This window comes from Curcuma longa, chromosome 2 (genome assembly GCF_044706935.1).
Source record: "Curcuma longa cultivar G26 ecotype Majalengka, Jawa Barat chromosome 2, ITB_CL_G26_1.1, whole genome shotgun sequence".
NCBI classification, from domain to species: Eukaryota; Viridiplantae; Streptophyta; class Magnoliopsida; order Zingiberales; family Zingiberaceae; genus Curcuma; species Curcuma longa.
Genome location: NC_133862.1, coordinates 4,051,282 through 4,060,689, shown reverse-complemented (window position 1 = coordinate 4,060,689; position 9,408 = coordinate 4,051,282). Strand labels below are relative to the sequence as shown.

Sequence of the window (9,408 nt, the reverse complement as noted above, 5' to 3'; positions counted from 1 at the left end):
TAAAATTTACTTGTACCAAGTTAAATATGATAACAAACATAAGCAAATTGCACTCTTGCATATACTATAACAAATTAACGAGGGTAATTTTGTGACCACATGACTTCCTTCTCAAAGCTATAATTTCTAGAATTTTCTTCATTTTTCTGATCCACCAATTCTGAAGACGAGTAAGATGACATTAAACATTCAATTTCCTCATTGCCTTCTGGAATACAAGCTCTTTTCTTTTTCATTCTTGCCTTTATCATGCCTTGCAATTTATACTCAACTTCCTTCATTGTAGGTCTTTCCACGCCTTTTAAACTTAGACATATTTTTATCAAATTACTTATTTCAAGAAGCTCTTGCTCTGTTCCTTCTTGCAAAATACGATCTTCTACAAGATCAAATAACATGTTCTCTCTTGTTGCTTGAAGGAAATTCATTGTTAGATTTTGTTGCAATCCACTTTTGGTTGAGTAGGAAGGTTTCTTTCCAGGTTAAAATCTCAAGAAGAATAACACCAAAGCTATAAACATCACTCTTCTCGGTCAATTGACTAGTTTGATAATACTCTGGATCTAAGTATCCAAATGTACCATGTATGGCAGTAACAATGTGTGTTTGATCAAGAGGAATAAATCTTGATGCTCCAAAGTCTGATACCTTTGCTTTAAAAGTATCATCTAAAAGAATATTAGATGACTTGACATCTCTATGAAAAATAGATATAGAAGCAGCTGAGTGTAGATAAGCAAGTGCTCCTGTAGATTCTGTGACAATTCTAAGACGATCATCCCATGATAATTTAGATTCACCTTGTGAAATATGAAGATGATCTGAAAGGGTTCCATTGGAGACAAATTCATAAACCAATAAAGGAACATCGGTTTCCAAGCAACACCCTAATAGCTTGACCACATTCCTATGACTTATCTGAGAAAGAATTACAACTTCATTTATGAATTGGTCAATCTCACTCTTTTTAATAAATTTTGACTTTTTTATAGCAACAACTCGTTGATCTGATAGAATTGCTTTGTAAATAGTTCCATGTCCTCCCCTTCCGAGTATTCTAGTTTCATCAAAATTATTTGTTGCCTTTTCTATTTCTTCTAAAGAAAATATATTTATTTTCTCATCAGCATGTTCATTTGTGAAGATTAATTGTTGAAGCAATAGACCATGATTCTCATGAAAATTCCTTTGTCTCATTCTCTTTTGATTCCGTGACTTCCATTTTCTTTTTAGGATAACCCATGTTATAGATAAAAGCAATAGGCCGGATCCAATGCTTGCACCAAGGAAGACCCCTGCATCATATATATATCAATATACATTTCTGTCAACTATAATAACTTTTTTTCTAGTCATGTTTAATCATATATGTCTAAGTATTTATTTCATTTGTAGTGTTATTTTTATTTATTTTATCAGATAATGACATAAAATCTCAATAAAAAAAATAATATATTCTACTTTGTTGGAGTCTTACCTAATAAAAGAATATTCCTTCTGCTCGCCCGATTTGCTTCATATTGAGGATCTTCTGATAATTACCAAACAGAAAATATGTCAAGAACTCTCACATCTAACTTATATATTATTATTTTACTAAATTTGCATTGATATAAAAGAATAGTTCAAATTCGAATGCAAGAAAGGTTAATACAAAAGTAGGAAATTTAAATAGTACTAAGAACTATATATATATATTTTGAACAAACAGGGACCATAGTCCTTATTATAATTGTGCATGTATTATGTATTCTAATTAACATCTATAACTTTTTCTTTCACATATCTAAAATTCACATAGTATATATGTATCTTAAACAGAGTGAGAAAGGATGCATTTAATCGATACCTTTACATCCATCATGGAGGTAAGGATTTCCAATGTAGCCATCTGAGCAGTTGCATCGGTAACCCACATCTTGAATATTTCCTGTGTCATTCACATTTAAACATATGCTATGTGCATCAATACATGCGAAGGTGGTCTTGTCTTTTGCAGCGTCATCGCAAGATTGGTGGTCTATTATCCAATTAGTGATCGTATGCTCTTTGGAGGAAGTGTAACTTGAATGTCTATATGGAAAGTAACGATAATAATTATCATCAGGAGTATTGTACTCCAATTGCCCTTTCTGCAATGAAATTTTGCTCACTACATAAAAGTCTTGGAATAACAGAGTTGGAGGGTGGGAGGTCACATTGCATGTTAGAACAAAGCCTTCGCCTCGATAACAGCCCTTTGTTTAGCCCAAAGGGAAAGAAAATTGTAATATCTCCACATTCTGTTTGACAATCATTTGCTGGAGTTAATGTAAAATTTTTACCTGTTAACACACACACAAAGTGATTAGCTAGCTCTAACATTATGAATTTTATAACATTATTCACATTAATTTATTAATTAGCATGTACACTTTCACAAGAAAATAAAGAAGAAATTTAGAATTATCACCTAATCTGCAGCCATTGGATAGGTAGGGATTGCCAACATAATCTATTGAACATCGACAACGGTAACCAATGGTTTCATTCCAGTAGATTATTGAATCTTCAAGAAGGACATCGTAGCATTCACTTTTGCGACTACGACATGCATAAGCATCAATGTTCTTCATGGCCTCTTTGCATGTGGAATGGCCATTGATGTACCAAGCAAGGGAGGCCATCATTCCAGTTCTATTCTTATAATTTGCAAAGTTGTGGAGGTCATCATAATTATAAGACTCCCCATCGTATATGAAAGCTATGATGCTAGAGGTACTACTGTTCATCGTAGTATATGCTCATTCTCATTCTCATTCGAGTCGAGTTAAGTTAATAGCCCATGAAATCTGGTTAGATTTCACATTCTGCAAATACATTCTGCAATATCCATTGCCGGACTTATATCCATCGTCGATAGTTGAAGTATTGGTAGTGGAGCATATTGAAGAACAAACATCTATTTCACCAGTAGAAACAACATCAACAATTTTGGCAGTAGCACTACAACCGGCCACATACAAATTGTTATAGTTCACAGATTCGTATGATCTTTCAGAGTAAGCAGAAAATAAGTTAAAAGAGAGAGACAAATTCTTAAGATTGATCAATGTTGCATTGGTGTGTGAATTCATATTCAATGTGACATATGGTGATTCTATATAAACTACACCCTTCTCGATGTCAAAATTCCTTACTTGGATGGTGCCATCCCCCAAGAGTAACTTCGGAGGATCAAAGTTAAATGCACATGTAAGATTAAATCCAACAGCATAGAAACAACCATCGCCAATGCCAAAAGGATATTCAATCTTTATATCACCGCATGTTTTGGAACAGTTGGAAGGAAGAATAAAATTCTGATTTTCCATTGCCCAAATTGTGAAACCCTCCATTGATATCAATAATGTAGTTAGTAGCAGCAATATGTCGGCGAATCCCATTTTATTGTCCTACAAATCAGCTATCAATAGAAGTATATAATTAATGAATTAATAGAGTTAAATGATTGATAAATCATATTATATATAAACCAAGTACTCCAATACAAAACACGTAATTCATGTACAAGAATAATCTTGTAATTAAGTACGTAATTGATCAAGAGGTTGCAATATGTTTATTCTCTTCCCAAACGGAATATAATAGTCATGCTCTTGTGATATAAAACAAAGAAAATGTAATTAATTTGGTTGGAATACATTTTAGAAAAAAATAATCAAAAATTGAAAAATGCAATGAATGCTTAAGAAATTAGAAAAAATAAGTTGTTTTTATTTTTTTAAACCAAATAATAAGTTTGTCTCATCTTCTCACTAATTCATAAGTGATTCGATTCAAATTATTTTTCAAACTACTTTTATAGCTACTCAATTCAATCAGCTAAACTCATCAAGTTTTCTAATATATGGAGTTCATATCAATTTAATTGGTCTATTTCAATCAGCAACTCAATTCAATCAGCTAAACTCATCAAGTAAGTCAACAAATAGAGAGAGGTTTATCACTACATGAGCCGATAAGTCTATCTATCTTAACTCACCATTAAATGCGCTTGAGAACTCATTAATTTGATATGTCCAATTATAAGTCTAAAAATGCTAAGACTTCACTAAATAATTAAGTGCACACATTATAAGTGAAATTGTTAATTTTATTGGGCAAAGCATGAGGTTATAAAATGGGGGGGGGGGAATTATTTGGCTCCCCCTCCATTTGATTTTACCTAGATTATCTCTTTCAGTTAAAAAAAGGGCAGCCCAGTGCACCTCCCATCATGCGGGGTCCGAGGAAAGGATCCATTATATTACCCTGCCTTTGGTAAGAGGCTGTTTCATTTAAACCCGTGACTTCTAGGTCATATGACAACAACCTTACTGTTGCTCCCCTTCATCTCTTTTGGTTAATTTATTTATTTATTTACTTCAACTATAAATTTAAGATGAAGAAATTTTGTATGCAATAGAGGTGAAATAAAGTTTTCCAATTTTTAAATATTCTTTAAAATGAATCATTATATTCTTCTTCAAGTTATTTATCCAAAATAAAATTAAAATCATTAAAGGATTCTATTTGCATGTACTAACATAGTCATAGATTAAATAAATATCGATTCATTAAGACACTGAGGATCAAGGATAAAGTACTGACCTTTGACTATTTTAGATATCAAAATTGGCAGCCAACTTATTTGGTTGATTGTAGCCTCTTTTCTCTAAGCAATTGCACCATCATACTGTGGGATATAACTTCCCTATATAGAGAGAGTCTTGTGCTGTGGAATTCATATTGGCCACCGAATAAGAATTAAACAATTTCAATGAAAAATAATTCTTTAGAAGAATAGTCAAAGGATATGTAACATGATCACCGTCCAATAAACAATAATTCTATACAAAACTTAAGTTCAAAGGATATATGTAAAATGATCACTGTCGTTACAATTTAAAAAGTTAATATACAATTCTATAGAAATTAATTTTCTTGTTGATGACTTTAATTTCCCTCATATCATTAGTTTAGTCTTATACGCGTCAAATATATTGCTTTAATCTTATACGCGTCATGAATAATTCAATGTGCATAATAATGAAATTTCAGTCATTTTAATTTTATACATTTCATAGAAGAATAGTCTATTGTTATTTTGATAGACTTGTTTGTAGAGTTGATTGACTTGTTAACTAATACAATTTAGTAAATTATAGTTAAAGGTAATTATATATATATTATATTTAATTTAACATTTAATTTAGCTATTATTTTTCACACCTCATTTAGGCTCCATATATACATCCACTACAAATTATTGCAATTATAAAAACTAAGTCTTCTCCTAACAAAAAAACAAGGGGGTTTGGCCATGGCAAAAGACTCAAGACATGATAAAAAGCTTCTGTAAGAATTTTCATGCAAATTGATTTATTTATTGACTATTCATTATGACTATGATGATACATCCTTAATTTTCCACACATGAATAGTCAGCATGTTTTTCTGATAGGTTAGTTTTAATTTGTAGAGTTTGACTGACTTGTAACTAATTAATACAATTTAGAAAATATGGATCAGGTTAAAAGCTTTCATTTTCAGCACCTCTGTTAGTCATTTGTTCTTCTGGTAGGTTATTTTTTAGAATTGACAAACTTGTAAACTAATGCAATAGTTTAGAGAATATAGTACTCGAGATTAAAGAGTTGCACTTGGAATTGATTTAGCTTTCATTTTCTGCAGCTGTATCAGTCGCTAGATTAGAAGCTGTTGCTTGGCCAACAAAGACTCTCTAACAATCATATGAAATAGAGAGGAAAAAAGAAAATACAAATAGATTCAAAGTCTTAATAATAATTTTGAATTTGTCAAATTAACTGGATATATATCAGATTCAATCAACAAAGGATCCTAATTGGAAAACCTTCTTATAGCTAGAAATTACCACTCGAGCACAATGAGCTTAGAAAATTTGAAAATGCTTTTGTGCAATCTTAGTGCCCCAAAGCTCACGGCATACATTTTAGTCACATTCAATCAATTAAAAAAGGTCTCCCATTGGCTAGATGAGCAAATGCCACTATTGAAAGCCAATCTCTATGTCGCTAGTTGACTAAATTTCATTTGTAGTCAATTGTTCAAATCTAGCTATCTATTGCATGGATATAATCATTTTGTTCACTTAGAACCTGTGCATTCAGTCAATTAACCAACACTACAAAAATATAGGTTATTAATAACGAATCTTAACGACGAAAATATTTTTGTCATAAATTGACGATGAAATTAGCGACGAAATCATATTTTGTTATCAATTTATGACAAATTTGACAACAAAAATAATTTAGTTGTAAAATTAACGATATAATATTTTTCATTGCAATAATCATCGTTAAATTTACGTTTGTCTCAAAAATTATAGCCAATTTAGCGACGAATCATAAGATTCGTCGCTATCGTCGCCAAGTTTGGCGACGAATCATAGATTCATCATCAAGTTTGGCGACGAAATTTGCGGCGAATAAGAATTCATCACGAAAAATATAGATTATTAATAACGAATCTTAACGACGAAAATATTTTTATCGTATATTGATGATAAAATTAGCGACGAAATCATATTTTGTTATCAATTTGTGATGAATTTGACAACCAAAATAATTTAGTTGTGGAATTAACGATATAATAATTTTCATTGCAATAATCATCGTTAAATTTATGTTTGTCGCAAAAATCCTAGTCCAATTTAACGATGAATCACAAATTCGTAGCCAAATTGACGACGAATCATAGATTCATCGCTATCGTCGCCAAATTTAGCAACGAACCATGGATTTGTCGTCAAGTTTGGCGACGAAATTTGCGACGAATAAGAATTTATCGCGAAAAACCCTAACTTTAACCCACCCATCATGACTTTTCTTTCCCCCGATCCTTTCCCCCCCCATCATCCAATTTTTAGATCTCCGATTTGCCCTCGCGATCCAACTTTCGGCGACAACGATGAGCTAGGCAACGACACGACTTGGTAATCTTATCCCCTTTCTGTTTTCCCCGTACGTCTTCTCCCCTTTCGCTGTCGGCGCCCATTTGGTTGGCCGACCACCGCTTAGGTTAGCAACTGGTTGGCATGCCCCGACGACAGCGCGACTCCAGATCTGTACATTTTCCCCACTCGTCCTCGCTGTCGATGCTCGATTTGGATAGTCGGTCGCCGCTTAGGTTGGCCAACATGCCGTTTTGGGTGACCGATCGACTGTTGAGGTGGGTCAGTTGGTTGGGTTGGGCGCGATTAGTTGGGTGAGCCGACGACCGATTGGGTGAGGGCTAGCGTGTTGGGATACAATCAAAGTTCCACATTGGAAATACATGAAAAAGATCATGAGTTTATAAGATGGAAGATATCTCCATTGATATGAGACCTTTTGGGTTGAGTCCAAAAATAAAACCATGAGGATTAGACCCAAAGTGGACAATATCATACCATTGTGTAGATATTTTAATTCCATCAGTATTAACAAGTGGTATCAGAGCCATGGTTTATATAGAGCTATGTGAGATTCCTTAGAAAAATGAAGGAGGTAGGGGAGGCTCGGACCATGAGAATAATGATAGGGGTCTCTCAGTAGAGGAGTTCGGACTCGGACCATAAAGATAATGATAGAGCCCTCTATGATCCTTTGTTTGAGGGGAGGTGCTAAAAGACAAGACCGCTCACTCACATCATTAAAACCAAAGGATTTGTTTCATGCACAATGACATGATGCAATGTAAGTATATAAATACAAACAAGCCTCTGCAATGTAAGTATATGAAAATGGCTACAATCATATTCCTAATAATATACAAACAAGCCTCTTAGCAATGTAAGTATATGAAAATGGCTACAATCATATTCCTAATAATATACAAACAAGCCTCTTAAATCATGTGGGCAATACTCTGATACCAACTAACGTCGGACGACTGGGCAATGCTCTGATGTCGGACGGGATAGCGATTATCCTGTAGGCAATATTGAATCTATTGGTTTGATTGCGAACGCCGAAAATAATCTTCTAAAATCTGTTGATTCGAAAGAATAAGGGATAGGGAAATAAACGGCACTGTCGAAAATATTATTAAATCAAAACTTCTTCTCCCCTAAATATCAACTCATAAGATATATACCCAAACCCTAAGAAAAATTTCTAATAAAAAGAAAATTTTCTTAACAAACTTGAAATCCTAAAAATTTTAAACGAACTTAAAATCCTAAAATATATAAAACATTAAACTTTTCAAAACTACTCTAAATATTAAAAACTCTAAAAATTATTAAAAATAAAAATTATAAAAAATAGTAATAAACTCTTCGAATCATCCTACATCAGGATGTCACGGGTTGATCATCTTTCTTATCGGTAGTTTCAATCGTCCTTCTTCAATGCCCAAAAAGGAGGTTAGTAGCCTCGAGTTCTTCTCGTCATAGTTCGGAGGGGAATATAATTATATCAGAAGACATAAACTAATCGTGTTGCTGGATGCTCCTGCATCAGACGCCCCGGATTGAAAAGAACTCGTCCTCGAGTTCAGGATAGTGTCTTCAAGTTTAAAAATCCTTAAGTGTTGATGAATCAAAAACAACCTTGTAAGTGATAGAACAGGAGAAAGATTCTCTGACATTAACTCAGTCAAATCTTTAGGCAACTGTTGTACTTCTGATGGAACATGCACTGCATCCTCAAATAATTTACCATATAGAATCTCACAAATAACCAAAATCTCACAATCATCATTATAAAGTATCTCATCATATACTGACTCGCTAATTAACTCGGTCTCATCCTCGTCATAAATTAGATCACTGACTATTTCGATCTTGTCATCCATATCTTTCTCAAGAAAAATTTTATTCAAGTAAAAAGAAAAGAACTTACGACCTTTAGGGTGCGTTTGGTTCAAGTTATAATATATAATCTTGGTTATGTGATTACCAAGTAATCACATAACCAAGGTTATGGGGCATAAAACATAACCTAATGTTGTTTGGTTTACTTTATTTATTTGGAGGGAATAAAACATAACCAGTTTTATATTTACTATATTACCCTTCATTCAATTATATTTTAATATAATTCATTAAATTAATAAGTATAATTTATTAATTTTATTTTAATAAAATAATTTATTAAAAATAATTATTTTAATAAAAAAATTCATTAAAATAATAAATATAATTTGTTAATTGTATTTTTTAAATTTTAAAATAAATTTATATATATTAATAAAATAATTTATTAAAATAATTATTTTAATAAAATAATTCATTAAATTAATAAATATAATTCCTTAATTTTATATTTTTAAATTTAAAATAAATTTATATTTCTTTTAATAAAATAATTTATTAAAATGATTATTTTAATAAAATAATTTTTTAAATTAATAAAGATA

At 32.0% G+C, this 9,408-nt stretch overlaps 1 pseudogene; it reads right to left on the bottom strand.

Annotated features, from left to right (window-relative positions):
• Nucleotides 1–3,425, bottom strand: LOC141819957 (wall-associated receptor kinase 5-like; annotated as a pseudogene).
• Between the last annotated feature and the right edge of the window lie 5,983 nt (nt 3,426–9,408).